Genomic DNA, 16,722 nt, shown 5'->3' on the forward strand with positions numbered 1-16,722 from the left:
AGAAAATGAGAGGTACGTCTACATTTCCTTCTTTCTCTTTAGACTTTTAGAGATAGTGCGTGGAAACAGGCCCTTCTGCCCACAGAGGCTGCACCGACCACAATCACCCCATATACTAGCACCATCCTACACACTAGGGACAACTTACAATTTTACTGAAGCCAATTAACCGACAAACCTGTACGTCTTTGGAGTGTGGGAGGAAAGCAGAGCAAACGGTGAAAACCCACGCAGACATACGGAGAACGTACAAACTCCATACAGACAAGCACCCCTAGTCAGGATCGGACCTGGGTCTCTGGCGCTGTAAGGCAGCAACTCTACCGCTGCGCCACCCTTTCATTCATTTTATTACAGTGTTACTGGCAAGGCCTCCGTTTATTGTCAATCCCAAAACGCTCTTGGATACGTGATTCAGATTTTCCTTTTTGAACAGTAGAAATCCTTCTGGTGAGGGAACTGGCACCGGGCTCTGGGGTAGGTCAGACTCACAATGATGAAGCAGCAGCATTATAACCATATAACCATATAACCATATAACAATTACAGCACGGAAACAGGCCATCTCGACCCTTCTAGTCCGTGCCGAACACGTATTCTCCCCTAGCCCCATCTACCTGCGCTCAGACCATAACCCTCCATTCCTTTCCCGTCCATATAACTATCCAATTTATTTTTAAACGATAAAATCGAACCTGCCTCCACCACCTTCCCTGGAAGCTCATTCCACACAGCCACCACTCTCTGAGTAAAGAAGTTCCCCCTCATGTTACCCCTAAACTTCTGTCCCTTAATTCTCAAGTCATGTCCCCTTGTTTGAATCTTCCCTACTCTCAGTGGGAAAAGCTTATCCACGTCAACTCTGTCTATCCCTCTCATCATTTTAAAGACCTCTATCAAGTCCCCCCTTAACCTTCTGCGCTCCAAAGAATAAAGCCCTAACTTGTTCAACCTTTCTCTGTAACTTAGTTGCTGAAACCCAGGCAACATTCTAGTAAAACTCCTCTGTACTCTCTCTATTTTGTTGACATCCTTCCTATAATTAGGCGACCAAAATTGTACCCCATACTCCAGAATTGGCCTCACCAATACCTTGTACAATTTTAACATTACATCCCAACTTCTATACTCAATGCTCTGATTTATAAAGGCCAGCACACCAAAAGCTTTCTTTACCACCCTATCTACATGAGATTCCACTTTCAGGGAACTGTGCACAGTTATTCCCAGATCCCTCTGTTCACCTGCATTCTTCAATTCCCTACCATTTACCATGTACGTCCTATTTTGATTTGTCCTGCCAAGATGTAGCACCTCACACTTATCAGCATTAAACTCCATCTGCCATCTTTCAGTCCACTCTTCCAACTGGCATAAATCTCTCTGTAGACTTTGAAAATCTACTTCATTATCCACAACCCCACCTATCTTAGTATCACCTGCATACTTACTAATCCAATTTACCACACCATCATCCAGATCATTGATGTACATGACAAAAAACAGTGGACCCAACACAGATCTCTGTGGCACCCCACTAGTCACTGGCCTCCAACCTGACAAACAACCATCCACCATTACTCTCTGGCATCTCCCATTCAGCCACTGTTGAATCCATCTTGCTACTCCACCATTAATACTCAACCATTGAACCTTCTTAACCAACCTTCCATGAGGAACCTTGTCAAAGGCCTTACTGAACTCCATATATACAACATCCACTGCTTTACCCTCATCAATTTCCCGAGTAACCTCTTCAAAAAATTCAAGAAGATTAGACAAACATGACCTTCTAGGCACAAATCCATGTTGACTGTTCCTAATCAGACCCTGTTTATCCAGATGCTTTTATATATTATCTCTAAGTATCCTTTCCATTAATTTGCCCACCACTGACGTCAAACTAACAGGTCTATAATTGCTAGGTTTACTCTTAGACCCCTTTTTAAACAATGGAACAACATGCGCAGTACGCCAATCCTCCGGCACTATTCCCGTTTCTAATGACATTTGAAATATTTCTGTCATAGCCCCTGCTATTTCTACACTAACTTCCCTCAATGTCCTAGGGAATATCCTGTCCGGACCTGGAGACTTATCCACATTTATATTTCTCAAAAGTGTCAGTACTTCCTCTTCTTTGAATCTCATAGTTTCCATAGCTACTCTATTTGTTTCCCTTACCTCACATAATTCAATATCCTTCTCCTTGGTGAATACCGAAGAAAAGAAATTGTTCAATATCTCCCCCATCTCTTTTGGCTCTGCAGATAGCTGTCCACTTTGACTCTCTAATGGACCAATTTTATCCCTCGTTATCCTTTTGCTATTAATATAGCTGTAGAAACCCTTTGGATTTACTTTCACCTTACTTGCCAAAGCAACCTCATATCTTCTTTTAAATTTTTCTAATTTCTTTCTTAAGATTCTTTTTACATTCTTTATACTCCTCAAGCACTTCATTTACTCCATGCTGCCTATAATTATTGTAGATCTCCCTCTTTTTCCGAACCAAGTATCCAATTTCCCTGGAAAACAATGGCTCTTTCCGATTTTTACTATTTACTTTCAACCGAACAGGGACATAAAGATTCTGTAAAATTTCACCTTTAAATGTCCTCCATTTCTCTTCCACATCTTTCCCATAAAACAAAATGTCCCAATTTATTCCTTTTAAATCCTTTTGCATCTCCTCAAAGTTAACCTTTCTCCAATCAAAAATCTCAACCCTAGGTCTAGTTCTGACCCTCTCCATAATTATATTGAAACTAATGGTATTGTGATCACTGGTCCCGAACTGTTCCCCAACGCATACCTCTGCCACCTGACCCGTCTCATTTCCTAACAGGAGGTCCAGCACCGCCCCTTCTCTAGTAGGTACTTCTATGTATTGCTGCAAAAAACTATCCTGCACACATTTTACAAACTCCAACCCATCCAGCCCATTTACAGAATGTGTTTCCCAGTCTATGTGTGGAAAATTGAAATCTCCCACAATCACTACCTTGTGCTTACTACTAATATCTGCAATCTCCTTACATATTTGCTCTTCCAATTCTCGCTCCCCATTTGGCGGTCTATAATACACCCCTATAAGTGTTGTTACCCCTTTCCCATTTCTCAGTTCCACCCAAATAGCCTCCCTAGACGAGCCCTCTAACCTATCCTGCCAAAGCACTGCTGTAATATCTTCCCTGATAAGCAATGCAACACCTCCACCTCTTGCCCCTCCAATTCTATCACACCTGAAGCAACGAAATCCTGGAATATTTAGTTTCCAATCACAGCCCTCCTGCAACCATGTTTCACTGATCGCCACAACATCATACTTCCAGGTGTCAATCCAGGCTCTAAGTTCATCCACCTTTCTTACAATGCTCCTAGCATTAAAATATACACATTTAAGAAACCCACCCTCTCTTATTCTCTGTTTATTGTCTTTTTCTTCTCTCTCCCCTACATTTTGAGTCAGAGTGCTACCATTCTCTGCCTCCTGCCTCACACACTGACTGCTAGCTTTCCCAATTTGAGTCCCTCCCCCCAACCATACTAGTTTAAAGTCTCCCCAGTAGCCTTTGCAAATCTCCCCACCAGGATATTGGTCCCCCTCGAGTTCAAGTGCAACCCGTCCTTTCTGTACAGGTCGCACTTTCTCCAAAAGAGGTCCCAATGATCCAGAAACTTGAATCCATACCCACTGCACCAGTCCCTCATCCACTCATTTATCCTCCACCTCGCTCCATTCCTATTCTCACTATCGCGTGGCACAGGCAGTAATCCTGAGATTGTTACCTTTGCAGTCCTTCTCCTTAACACTCTTCCTAACTCCCTAAATTCTCCTTTCAGGACCTCTTCTCTTTTTCTACCTATGTCGTTGGTACCTATATGTACCACGACCTCAGGCTCCTCTCCCTCCCATTTCAGGATTTCTTGGACCCGTTCAGACACATCCCTGACCCTGGCACCAGGGAGGCAAACTACCATTCGGATCTCTTGTCTGCGTCCACCGAATCGCCTATCCGACCCCCTGACTATAGAGTCCCCTATTACAATTGCCCTCCTCTTCTTTTCCTTACCCTTCTGAGCAACAGGACCGGTCTTTGTGCCAGAGGCCCGGCCGCTGTCGCTGCCCCCAGGTAGGCTGTCTCCCCCACCCTTACTCAAACATGAGTACTTATTTTCAAGGTGTACAGCCACCGGGGTACTCACCAGTCCCTGCCTCTCCCGTTGCCCTTCCTAACTGTAACCCAGTTTTCTGTCTCCCGTGGTCTTGGAGTGACCACCTCCCTGTAACTACTTTCTATGAACTCCTCGCTCTCCCTGAGCAGACAGAGGTCATCGAGTTGCTGTTCCAGGTTCCTAACACGGTCCCTTAGGAGCCCCATCTCGACGCACCTGGCGCAGATGTGGACGTCTGGAGGGCACTCAGACTCCATGACCTCCCACATCTGACATCCAGAACAGTAAACTGCCCTGGCCCTCATTCTCCCCCTTAACCGAATACAATAAAGCCTTACCCGGGATACGCCAATCAGCTGCTTCCTCTAGTCCTGTAACGGCTGCTTCCTCTAGACCGTTTGACCAATCAGAGGCTTCCACCAGCCCCCTTAATTTGAAGTGTGATCTGCGAATGGAACATTGCAGATTTTGATCGCCCCTCCCTCTGTAACGGCTCCTGGGCCTCTGTTGAGACAAGTCCCGCGATGGGTTTTACACTCACCACACGAAGGTCGCTCCTCCCTCTGTAATGGCTCCTGGGCCTCTGTTGAGACAAGCCCCGCGATGGTTTTTTTAACTCACCACACGAAGGTCGCTCCTCCCTGTGTAACGGCTCCTGGGCCTCTGTTGAGACAAGCCCCGCGATGGGTTTTTTAACTCACCACACGAAGGTCGCTCCTCCCTCTGTAACAGCTCCTGGGCCTCTGTTGAGACATGCCCCGCGATGGTTTTTTTAACTCACCACACGAAGGTCGCTCCTCCCTCTGTAACGGCTCCCGGGCCTCTGTTGAGACAAGCCCCGCGATGGGTTTTTTAACTCACCACACGAAGGTCGCTCCTCCCTCTGTAACGGCTCCCGGGCCTCTGTTGAGACAAGCCCCGCGATGGTTTTTTTAACTCACCACACGAAGGTCGCTCCTCCCTCTGTAACGGCTCCCGGGCCTCTGTTGAGACAAGCCCCGCGATGGGTTTTTTAACTCACCACACGAAGGTCGCTCCTCCCTCTGTAACGGCTCCCGGGCCTCTGTTGAGACAAGCCCCGCGATGGGTGTTTTAACTCACCACACGAAGGTCGCTCCTCCCTCTGTAACGGCTCCCGGGCCTCTGTTGAGACAAGCCCCACGATGGGGTTTTTAACTCACCACACGAAGGTCGCTCCTCCCTCTGTAACGGCTCCCGGGCCTCTGTTGAGACAAGCCCCGCGATGGGTTTTTTAACTCACCACACGAAGGTCGCTCCTCCCTCTGTAACGGCTCCCGGGCCTCTGTTGAGACAAGCCCCGCGATGGGTTTTTTAACTCACCACACGAAGGTCGCTCCTCCCTCTGTAACGGCTCCCGGGCCTCTGTTGAGACAAGCCCCGCGATGGGTGTTTTAACTCACCACACGAAGGTCGCTCCTCCCTCTGTAACGGCTCCCGGGCCTCTGTTGAGACAAGCCCCGCGATGGGTTTTATAACTCACCACATGAAGGTCGCTCCTCCCTCTGTAATGGCTCCCGGGCCTCTGTTGAGACAAGCCCCGCGATGGGTTTTTTAACTCACCACACGAAGGTCGCTCCTCCCTCTGTAACGGCTCCCGGGCCTCTGTTGAGACAAGCCCCGCGATGGGTTTTTTAACTCACCACACGAAGGTCGCTCCTCCCTCTGTAACGGCTCCCGGGCCTCTGTTGAAACAAGCCCCGCGATGGGTTTTTTAACTCACCACACGAAGGTCGCTCCTCCCTCTGTAACGGCTCCCAGGCCTCTGTTGAGACAAGCCCCGCGATGGGCTTTTTAACTCACCACACGAAGGTCGCTCCTCCCTCTGTAACGGCTCCCGGGCCTCTGTTGAAACAAGCCCCGCGATGGGTTTTTTAACTCACCACACGAAGGTCGCTCCTCCCTCTGTAACGGCTCCTGGGCCCCTGTTGAGACAAGCCCCGCGATGGGTTTTTTTAACTCACCACACGAAGGTCGCTCCTCCCTCTGTAACGGCTCCTGGGCCTCTGTTGAAACAAGCCCTGCGATGGGTTTTTTAACTCACCACACGAAGGTCGCTCCTCCCTCTGTAACGGCTCCTGGGCCCCTGTTGAGACAAGCCCCGCGATGGGTTTTTTAACTCACCACACGAAGGTCGCTCCTCCCTCTGTAGCGGCTCCTGGGCCTCTGTTGAGACAAGCCACGCGACGGGTTTTTTAACTCACCACACGAAGGTCGCTCCTCCCTCTGTAACGGCTCCCGGGCCTCTGTTGAGACAAGCCCCGCGATGGTTTTTTTAACTCACCACACGAAGGTCGCTCCTCCCTCTGTAACGGCTCCCGGGCCTCTGTTGAGACAAGCCCCGCGATGGGTTTTTTAACTCACCACACGAAGGTCGCTCCTCCCTCTGTAACGGCTCCCGGGCCTCTGTTGACGGCTCCTGGGCCAATACAATACAATTATGATTCATAAAAGGTATAAGTGTAACGCAGTTGAACCTACTCCTGGTGGTGTTCTGGGCACTTGCTGCTTGGGTCCTGCAGACAGGTATTGTGCAGGAAGGAACTGCAGATGCTGGTTTAAACCAAAGATAGACACAAAAAGCTGTAGTAACTCGGTGGGGCAGAAGGAATGGGTGGCGTTTCGGGTCAAGACCCTTCTTCAGACTCTAATCAATGGGCTGCTTTCACTTGGACGGTCCCAAGCCTCTTGAATATTGCAAGTTGAGAGCAATACATCGCACTCCCGATTAGTGTGTTGAAGATGGAGTCAACTTTGGAGTGTGAGAAGGTGAATCACACGACACAGAATCAACTGACCAGCTCTTGTGTCTACTGTATGTACGTGGCTGCTGCAGTTGTTTGTGGTCAATGGTGACCCCGACCAAAACAGTGGGTTCTTGCTGATGACAAAAACATTATATGTCCAGGTAGGTGGTTCCACTGTGTCCTTGGCGATAGTCGTTGCCTGGCAGTTTCTACGCCTCTACTTCCTTAGAAGGGGTATGGGCCTGTCCCACTTAGGCGACTTTTTAGGTGACTGCAGGAGACTATGCGGTTGCCACACGGTCGCCACATGTTCACAGGTGGCTGCTGGGTAGTCGCCTTCATGGTCACGAGTTCCCTCATTCTAGTCGTGCCCTCATTATGGTCGCCGCAATGGCCTCCTCCTGCACCTATTTTCTATGTTTTCTATGTCTTCTGGGTCTTGATTCTCCTAGCTGGGTAAAAGATCACCCCTTAACCTTCACGTTCCAAGGAATAAAGTCCTAGCCTGCCCTATCACTCCCCATAGCTCAGGCTCTCAAATCCTCATAACATCTGCGTAGATCTTCTCTGCACGCTTTCCCGCTTAATGGCGACCTTTCTATAGCAGGGTAACCAAATCTGAATACAATACCCCGAATGCGGCTTCATCAAGTCTTGTACATCTGTAGCATAAAGTCCCAACTTCTACACTCAATACCCTATCTGCGGAAACCCCAAGTACCAAAAGCCTTCTTGACCACCCTACCTACATGTGCAGGGCTCTCACTTAACTTTTTTTCCCTGTTGCCAGCCGGGCAACCTTGACAGCTTTTTAGGTTGCCAAATGACAGTTTAGGTGGTCATTTAAGACGGTTTGCATGAAGCGTGTGATAATGTGCTTGGGCAAAGTGCGTAGTTACCAGTTGGAATTATGCTCAATGAAGCATTCACATATTCTGTTCAAGAAGGAACTGCAGATGCTGGAAAATCGAAGGTAGACAAAAGTGCTGGAGAAACTCAGCAGGTGCAGCAGCATCTATGGAGCAAAGGAAATAGACAACGTTTCAGGCCGAAACCCATCAGTCTGAAGAAGGGTTTCGGCCCGAAACGTTGCCCATTTCCTTCGCTTCATAGACGCTGCCGCATCCGCTGAGTTTCTCCAGCACTTTTGTCTACATTCACATATTATTTCTGCTTCAAATTAAGTCAGAAACTAAACATATTCACCAATCAAGACATTATATATACCGCAATGACATGCAGCAAAATTATAATACAGTATCTCAACTCTTTTTACACATTGCAATTGATGCAAGCTTGTTTTCTGTGAAGGACCGAAAATTACCATGACATGGCCATAGCATGGGTCGTTATTGCTATTGGCACAGAAACACTCTGGCTTCCCACATAATTTATCCATAACAAAATATACAGGTTGCAAGGAAATTTCTAAAGGCATTTTATGATAATAGCTGTTAAAACCAACTATACCCATCTGACATGTTAAACATTACACTAACTGACAAGAGATGGCCAAAGGACATAACTGCAGCAAATGTTCTTTTGGTAATATGTTTAAAGGTGTCAAAACAAATAATAACATTGGGAATTAAAACACATTTGATTGCATTCCGTTATCAAACATAGTCAATGTTCGCTCTGAAGACAATGAAGCACAATAGGGTCAGGAGGTGTGTGAATCAGTGCGGGGTGGATAGATGGCGGTGGGGGGTTTGAGAAGGCAATCGGTGCGGAATGGATGGATTGAGGCAGGTGAATTAGTATGTGTTGGTTGGAGTATGTAAAATTGTGAGGGGAGATGTCAGTGGTGTTGAATGGGGGGTCAGTACGGAAGGATGGGGGGGATCAGTACAGGATGAATGGGAGATCAGTAAAAGATGAATGGGGGATCAGTAAAAGATGAATGGGGAGTTCACTACGGGATGGATGGGGGGATTGGTGCAGGGTAAATGGAGGGTGGGTCAGTACGGGATGAATGGGAGGATCAGTGCAGTATGAATGGGGGGGAGAAGTGCAGGATGGATGGGAAGGGGGGTCAGTACAGGATGAATTGGGGGACCAGTGTAGGATGGAAGGGTGGGGGGGGGGGGGAGGGGTGGCAGGAGAATCAATGCGAGGTGGGTAGGGTGATGAATAGATTGGGGGGGGGGGGGGGGGTAGATGGGGGGGGGAGCACAGGAGATGTCTGTGAGGACTGAATAGAGGAGGGAATGGGGATCAGTGCGGGATGGAGAGGAGGGGTCCCAAGATAAGAGGGGTGGAGGGAGAGCTAGAGAGAGAGAGGGTGGGGGGGGAAGAAGTAGAGGAGGTGGGGAGGAAGGAGGGTCAGCACTCCTCAGACAACATCGCCCTGCTGCCTTGGCCGTCCCTGTCCAACGCCAAAGTGCCGCCGCCTCCACGCCACCGCCTCCCCTCCTCCGCCAGCCGACTGGAAGGTGCGGGCCGAGCGGTGCAGCTCAAAGATCCTATAGCTATAGTATCTGTCGTGCAGCTGCTTCAGACGGTGGAAGGAGGCCTCCGCCTCCCCCTCCCCCTCCTCCTGGCCTCGGCATGCGGGAGGGGTTGTGAAAGCGCCGTTGGCGGATTTGCAAGCAGTGGCCGTTATCAGGGCGATAGCGGCCGCTGCTTGCAAATCCGCCAACGGTACTTTCACAACCCCTCCCGCACGCCGAGGCTGGGAGGAGGGGGAGAGAGAGGGAGAGGGAGGTTCCTTCCGCCGGGCGGGGTGCGGGAGGAGGAGGCGATGGAGCCGCTATCGCGGCCGCTGTTGCCGCTGCTGCCGCTGTTCGGGGCCCGTCATTCGCTCCGATCCTTCGCCACCACGCACCTAGTATCTTTGACCCACAATCAAAGATACTAGACGAATACAGCCGCCACCGCCGACACGAAACATCGCGTTCCTATTCTCCAGAGATGCTGCCTGACCCGCCGAGTTACTCCAGTTTTTTGTGTCTATCGGTATAAACCAGTATTTGATTGCCAAGCCGGGCAAAATGAGTCGGCATTTAGGTTGCCCGGCTGCACTTTGAGTGGTCAATGGCACCCGGGCAACCGCTAATTTCGAGCCCTGAATGTGACGCCACTTTCAAGGAGCTACGTACCTGCACTCCTACTGTAGATCCCTCTGCTCCATAACACTACCAGGGCCCTCCCATTTATGGTTAAAATCCTGCCCTGGTTTGACTTGTCTGCATTAAACACAACTTGTGGGCACAAAAACAAAGACTCAAGGACTGTGCTTCTGTAAATATGATAATATACTGAGAAGAAGTGTGTTTGTTAAATCAAGAGCCAAGACGGGACAATGAAATTCTTACTTGCTGCAGCACAAAAGAATATGTGAATATGTAAACATTGTATATAATGGGAAAAAAAAGAAAAAGTTCAATAAATAACAAATATAGTGCAAATAACAAATATTAATATGGTCTTTTTGTAGTTCAGAGCTCATAGATTATTTGTTGTGTTTAATAGCCTGATGGCTGTGGGGAAGAACCTGTTCCTGAACCTGGACGTTACAGTTTTCAGGCTCCTGTACCTTCTTCCTGATGGCAATGGTGATATGAGTGAGTGGCCACGATGGTGTGAGTCCTGGATGATTTTGGCTGCCTTTTTGAAGCAGCGACTACGACAGATCCCTTCTACGGTGGGGAGGTCAAAGCCGGTGATGGACTGGGCAGTGGTCACAACTTTTTGTCGTCTTTTTCGCTCCTGGACGTTCAAGTTGCCGAACCAGGCCACGATGCAACCAGTCAGAATGCTCTCTACTGTGCACTTTTAGGAGCGTACCTCTAAAAAGTTTAAAAAACTACTTTATCAATGTCTATGAATCTATAATATTACAAAAAGATTACTAAAGTGTAAAAAATAAAATGTATTAATTAATTCAGGTGGCCAGAACCTTATGCATCTTCAGCAGCTGATAAGAGCTGATTCACCATTGACCAACTGCTCGGACCGAGATGCGCACTCGCTTCTATTTGTATTTTTAAACAGCGCTGCTGAGAAGTGAACAGAGTAAATGGAGAAGACTTTGATTTTCTGCAGGTCTAAAAGGGTTTACAGATCTATAAGGCCAGCTACTGAACTTCTCTTAAATGCTTTAAGTAGGTATGTTGGAAAGCCTACCTGAAGCGTCGCTGAAAATCTGTCGCTGCGGGTGTGCGCGATTTTGGCGACGTTTAGAGGGGGGCGGGTTTAAAACGCGATTTTCTCTAGGCTGTTCAAATCGAAAATTATTCGTTTTAAAGGCCTCGTATAATAGTTATAGTAGTTTAAAAATCAATCTCTAAACCCGCGACCACCGGCAGCTGTCAGGGTCGCATAGAGCAAATAATAGAAGGTATGCTGCTTATTTTTACATTAAAAAGGGCTTCTTAAGATCCCTTTATACAAAGTTTAATATTGCGAGCAGCTCATTTTGGGCCCATTATATCCCGCAGTATTTTTCTGGGCATTTGAGGGCACAAATCTACCGCAATGTGAACGTTCTAAAACAGCGCGTTCACAGGATCCCACTAGAAAGCTGATTTAAAATGGACTTTAATTTACAGCAATTAAACACTAAATTCCTTCCATTTGGCCTATAAATTAATGTAAATGAGATTTTAAAATCATGTTTTATTGTGAATTATTTATGAATATTATTTGGACACTTAGGCTATTTAAAAATGTTAATCATTTATTAAGAAATGGATAGATGTTTAGATCTAGTAATTGAAGTTTGAAATTAGCTACACTTGGGTAACTAACTAATTATATGCTTTAATTTCAGGTCATCCAAGTAAGATTATTTTATATTTGTTTCAGAATGGTTCAATCTACGATAACTGAAAATTTCATTCAGTTCTCTTAATTTTTAAGAAAGTTATGGGCTTTTGACTGCACACGATCACAGCTTTTTTGTTATGTCCATAGAAAATCAATAGGGAACAAGATGCTAATTTCCGAGTATGAAAATGGCCATAACTTTTTAAATACTTGAGATATGAAAGTGAATTAGGTGTCAAATTAAACTTCTTTTTATGCTTTATCTGATGGGATAAATTACAGACTTGATTTTTTAAATCTCAAAATTTTGTAACATTGCTACTTTAAGGTCCTGTCTCACTTGGGTGTCATTTGCGCACCATGCAGGTGGCGCATGAAGATTTCGTGAATCCCAAAATCTCGTGGCGCCGCGCACGACCGCGCGTCACTGCCTACTTCACCGCGCACCATGCGCGCGTAATGCATGCCATGCGAGCGACACATGCGCATCACGACGCGCACGTCATGCATCGTAACGCATAAACGATGTCGCATAAATGACACGCAAATGACGTCCAAGTGGGCCAAGCCCTTTACACTCTGGCACAAAATTATAATCTAACAGCCTAACTGTGCCCCTGATGTCAGCCCTACTCTGTGACTCAATCAAAGAACCCTAATGTGGAAAGCTTAAGCCCCAGTTATCGCAGCCTGGACTAATCCCTAAATGTTATCAAAATGGGATCAAATGCCCTCTGAGTTGTGCAAGCAGAGTGTGTTGTGGTGGAATTCCTTTAATCGCATGAGGATTTGAGTTTAGCAAAGAGGTCCTACTGCAGTTGTACCGGGCCCTGGTGAGACTGCACCTGGAGTATTGTGTGCAGTTTTGATCTCCTCATTTGAGGAAGGACAGTCTTGCTATTGAGGGAATGCATTGTCAGTTCAGCAGGTTAATTCCCGGGATGGCGGGACTGACATATGATGAAAGAATGGATCGACTGGGCTTGTACTCACTGGAATTTAGAAGGATGAGAGAGGATCTTATAGAAACGTATAAAATTCTTAAGGGAATGGACAGGCTAGATGCAGAAAAATGTTCCCCATGTTGGGGGAGTCCAGAACCAGGGGTCACACTTTAAGAATAAGGAGTAGGCCATTTAGGACTGAGATGACAAAAAACTTTTTCAGCCAGAGAGTTTTGAATCTGTGGAATTCTCTGCCACAGCAGGCACTGGAGGCCAATTCGGCTCCAAGAGCTAACAGAATCAAGGGATATGGGGAGAAAGCAGGAACAGGGTATTGATTCTGGATGATTTGCCACGATCGTATTGAATGACGGTGCAGGCTCGAAGTGCCGAATAGCCAACCCCTGCACCTATTGTCTATGTTTCTATGCTTCTATGAAATAATGATTAGTGGATGTGCAATCATTGCTAAATTCCATTACATCGCTTGAAAAAGGTGACACCTCAAATCCTTATTTGTTGTGGATGGCTAGTGCACAAAATGACAAAATGTACTGTACAGTAACATTTTTGAGATCTAATTCAATTCAATTCAATTCAATTTATTGTCATTTGGACCCCTTGAGGTCCAAACGAAATGCCGTTTCTGCAGCCATACATTACAAACAAATAGACCCAAGACACAACATATTTTACATAAACATCCATCACATCGCTGTGATGGAAGGCCAAAAAAACTTTTCTCTCCACTGCACTCTCCCCCCCGATGTCAGAGTCAAAGTCAAAGCCCCCGGCGGGCGATGGCGATTGTCCCGTGGTCATTTAAGCCACGCCGGGTGATGCAAGGTCGCACACCGGGTCTTGATGTTAGAGCCCCCGGCGTGCGCTCGCAAACTCCCGCGGCCATTCCAAGCCGCGCGGGGCGATGATGTAAGGCCCCGCTCCAGGAGCTCTTCAACCCCGCAACTCGGGCGGGAGAAGTCGCCGTTGCGGGAGCCCTGAAAAGCGGTCTCCCTCCAGGGACCCGCGGGCTCCCGGTGCCGTCCGCCAAACCCGCAGTTGCAGCCACCGAATCTCCGGGGGTCGGGTCGCAGCAGCGTCCACCACAGCTCCACCCGCTCTGGACTCGGCCAGCTCCGCGACGGTGAGGTGAGTGTCGGCACTGGAGCCCCCGGTCTTCCTGTTGGAGGCCGCTCCTCGTTGCAGCCCCAACGACAACGGAGACCCGACAAAGAAAAGGTCGGGTCTCCCGTGCAGGGAGAGATTTAAAAGTTACCCCCAACCCCCCCACACCACCCCCACCCCCCCACACACATACCCCAACAAAAATAACAAAAACTACATTAAAACATAGACATAAAATAATAAAAACGCAGACGGACTGCAGAGGCCGCTGCAGACGAGAGTCGCGCCGCCTACCGGCGTTTTTTGCGTTTCTACTCAATGTTGAAAGGGAAGGTAAATGGTATTTTGAAATAATTACGACCATGAATAGTTTTAAGCAGAGGATGTGACATAATTGTCACACAATGTGAACTCTTTGCTGTAATCTGTAAAATCCCGGGTGCTCTTGTTACATCCCACGCTCAAAAGGCATACATGTTTGTAGGTTAATTGGCTTTGGTAAAATTGTAAATTGTCCCTAGTGTGTGTAGGATTGTTTTACTGTGCGGGGATCGCTGGTCAGCGCGGACTAGGTGGGCTGAAGGGCCTGTTTCCGTGCCGTATCTCTAAACTAAACTGAACTCCTGAAATATCACTTGGTGTGAAGCGTACAGGCATCAGTGCGAGATGAGATGAAATAGGGGGGAGGGCTGAACTGGATAGCTTTCAAAAGGCCCTGAGGGTTGAGTGCATGAATAACCCATGGTCACTGATTGAAACACCACCAGCACGCTATCTTCGTTCAGTCGGCTAATTTGATTGATCATTCGCATGCAACTTGCAATAACTGAGTGTCTGCTCAGCTCAGCAAGGGGTCAGGATTTGCGAGTGAATAACTACAGTTGAAGTAAACCTGTATTGATGAAATCCAGCCTTCACCTCCCGTTCGGGGGAGAGAGCCAGGTGTTCAGTGTTCTCCACTAATGTCACCCATCCATGTTCACCAAAGATGCTGCCTGACCCGCTGAGTTACTCAAGCACCTTATAAACTAGCATCTACTGTTCCTCTTATCTGCTGTCCATCTTGGCTGGTGGGTGGCATAGGACAAGGATACAGGTTTGAATGTAGACATTTTTATAACATATTGTTTTCTCTGGAGGCTGGGGGGAGAAACATAGAAACATAGAAAATAGGTGCAGGAGGAGGCCATTCAGCCCGTCGAGCCAGAACTGCAATTCATTGTGATCATGGCTGATCATCCCCAATCAATAACTCATGCCTGCCTTCTCCCCATATCTCTTGACTCCACTAGCCCCTAGAGCTCTATCTAACTCTCTCTTAAATCCATCCAGTGATTTGGCCTCCACTGCCCTCTGTGTCAGGGAATTCCACAAATTCACAACTCTCTGGGTGAAAATGTTTTTTCTCACCTCAGTCCTAAATGGCCTCCCCTTTATCTAAGACTTTGGCCCTTGGTTCTGGACTCACCCAACATTGGGAACATTTTTTCTGCATCTAGCTTATCCAGTCATTTTATAATTTTATATGTTACTGTAAGATACCCCCTCATTCTTCTAAACTCCAGTGAATACAAGCCTAGTCTTTTCAATCTTTCCTCATATGACAGTCCCGCCATCCCAGGGATCAATCTCGTGAACCTACGCTGCACTGCCTCAATCACAAGGATGTCCTTCCACAAATTAGACCAAAAGTGTACGCAATACTCCAGATGTGGCCTTATACAACTGCAGGAGAAGAACTGATGGAAGTTTGTAAAATTATGGAGAGACATTAGACAGGGTAAGCAGCCAGAATCTTTTTTCCACGGTGGAAAAGTTTGAGACTAAAGAGCATAATTTTAAGATGAGAGGGGGAGAGTTTAAAGGAGAAGGTTGGGCGAAAGTTTTTACACTGAGGGTGGTGGGTGCCTGGAACGAGCTGCCGGGTGGTAGAGGCAGATGTGTGTGAGTGGCATTTAAGAGGCTTTTACATAGGCACATGGTTATGCAGGGAATAAAAGATAGGAACCGTGCAGGCAGAAGGGATTGGTTTAAGTTGGCATCATGTTGGGCACAGATATTGTGGGACGAACGGCCTGCTTCTGTGCTCTATGTTTTATTTTAAGTTTTTAGCCAACTCTCCTGCTGTTGGCTATGGAGGAACATGCGGCCTTGAGATCAGGCTTCATGAAATCAGGGGTCAGAGGGTTGGAGGTTGGCAAGTAATGTCTATCTGGTCATCAAAGAGCAAGGTAAACTTCCAGTTGGATGTGCAGAGTGATCAGGGGTTAGTGACTCCCCACTTTGGGCTACTGGTCATGGCACCATCAATCAAAGGGTCAGGGGCTATAGCTCATGGTTCAGGTCATAAGGGCATAACTGAAAGGAGCGTAATTAGCCCTTTCAGCCCATCAACACCGCCATTCAATCATGGCTGATCTATCCCTCCCTCCTAACCCCATTCTCCTGTCTTCTCCCCATAACCCCTGACCCCAGTACTAATCAAGAATCTGTCTATCTCTGCCTTAGATATCTCTGCCTATATTTCTCTGCCTTCTCTCTGCTTCTGCCTCTGGTTGGGGAGGAGGTGGTAGACCATGGAATTTACTTTGTGGAGTCTATATCCAGCACTGAGCTGTGCGAACACAGCTGATATTGTGGTGATTTAGGAGGATGTTGCCAGGACTAGAGGGTGTGAGCTATCGGGAGAGGTTGAGTAGGCTGAGTCTCTATTCCATTGAGCGTAGGATGATGAGGGGAGATCTTATAGAGGTGGACAAAATCATGAGAGGAATAGATCGGGTAGATGCACAGAGTCTTTTACCCACAGCAGGGGGAATCGAGGACCAGAGGACATAGGTTCAAAGTGAAGGGGAAAAAATTTAATAGGAATCCGAGGGTTTAACTTTTTCACACAAAGGGTGGTGGGTGTATGGAACAAACTGCCAGAGGAGGTAGTT

The sequence above is a fragment of the Amblyraja radiata genome, chromosome 7 (genome assembly GCF_010909765.2).
Source record: "Amblyraja radiata isolate CabotCenter1 chromosome 7, sAmbRad1.1.pri, whole genome shotgun sequence".
Taxonomy (NCBI): domain Eukaryota; kingdom Metazoa; phylum Chordata; class Chondrichthyes; order Rajiformes; family Rajidae; genus Amblyraja; species Amblyraja radiata.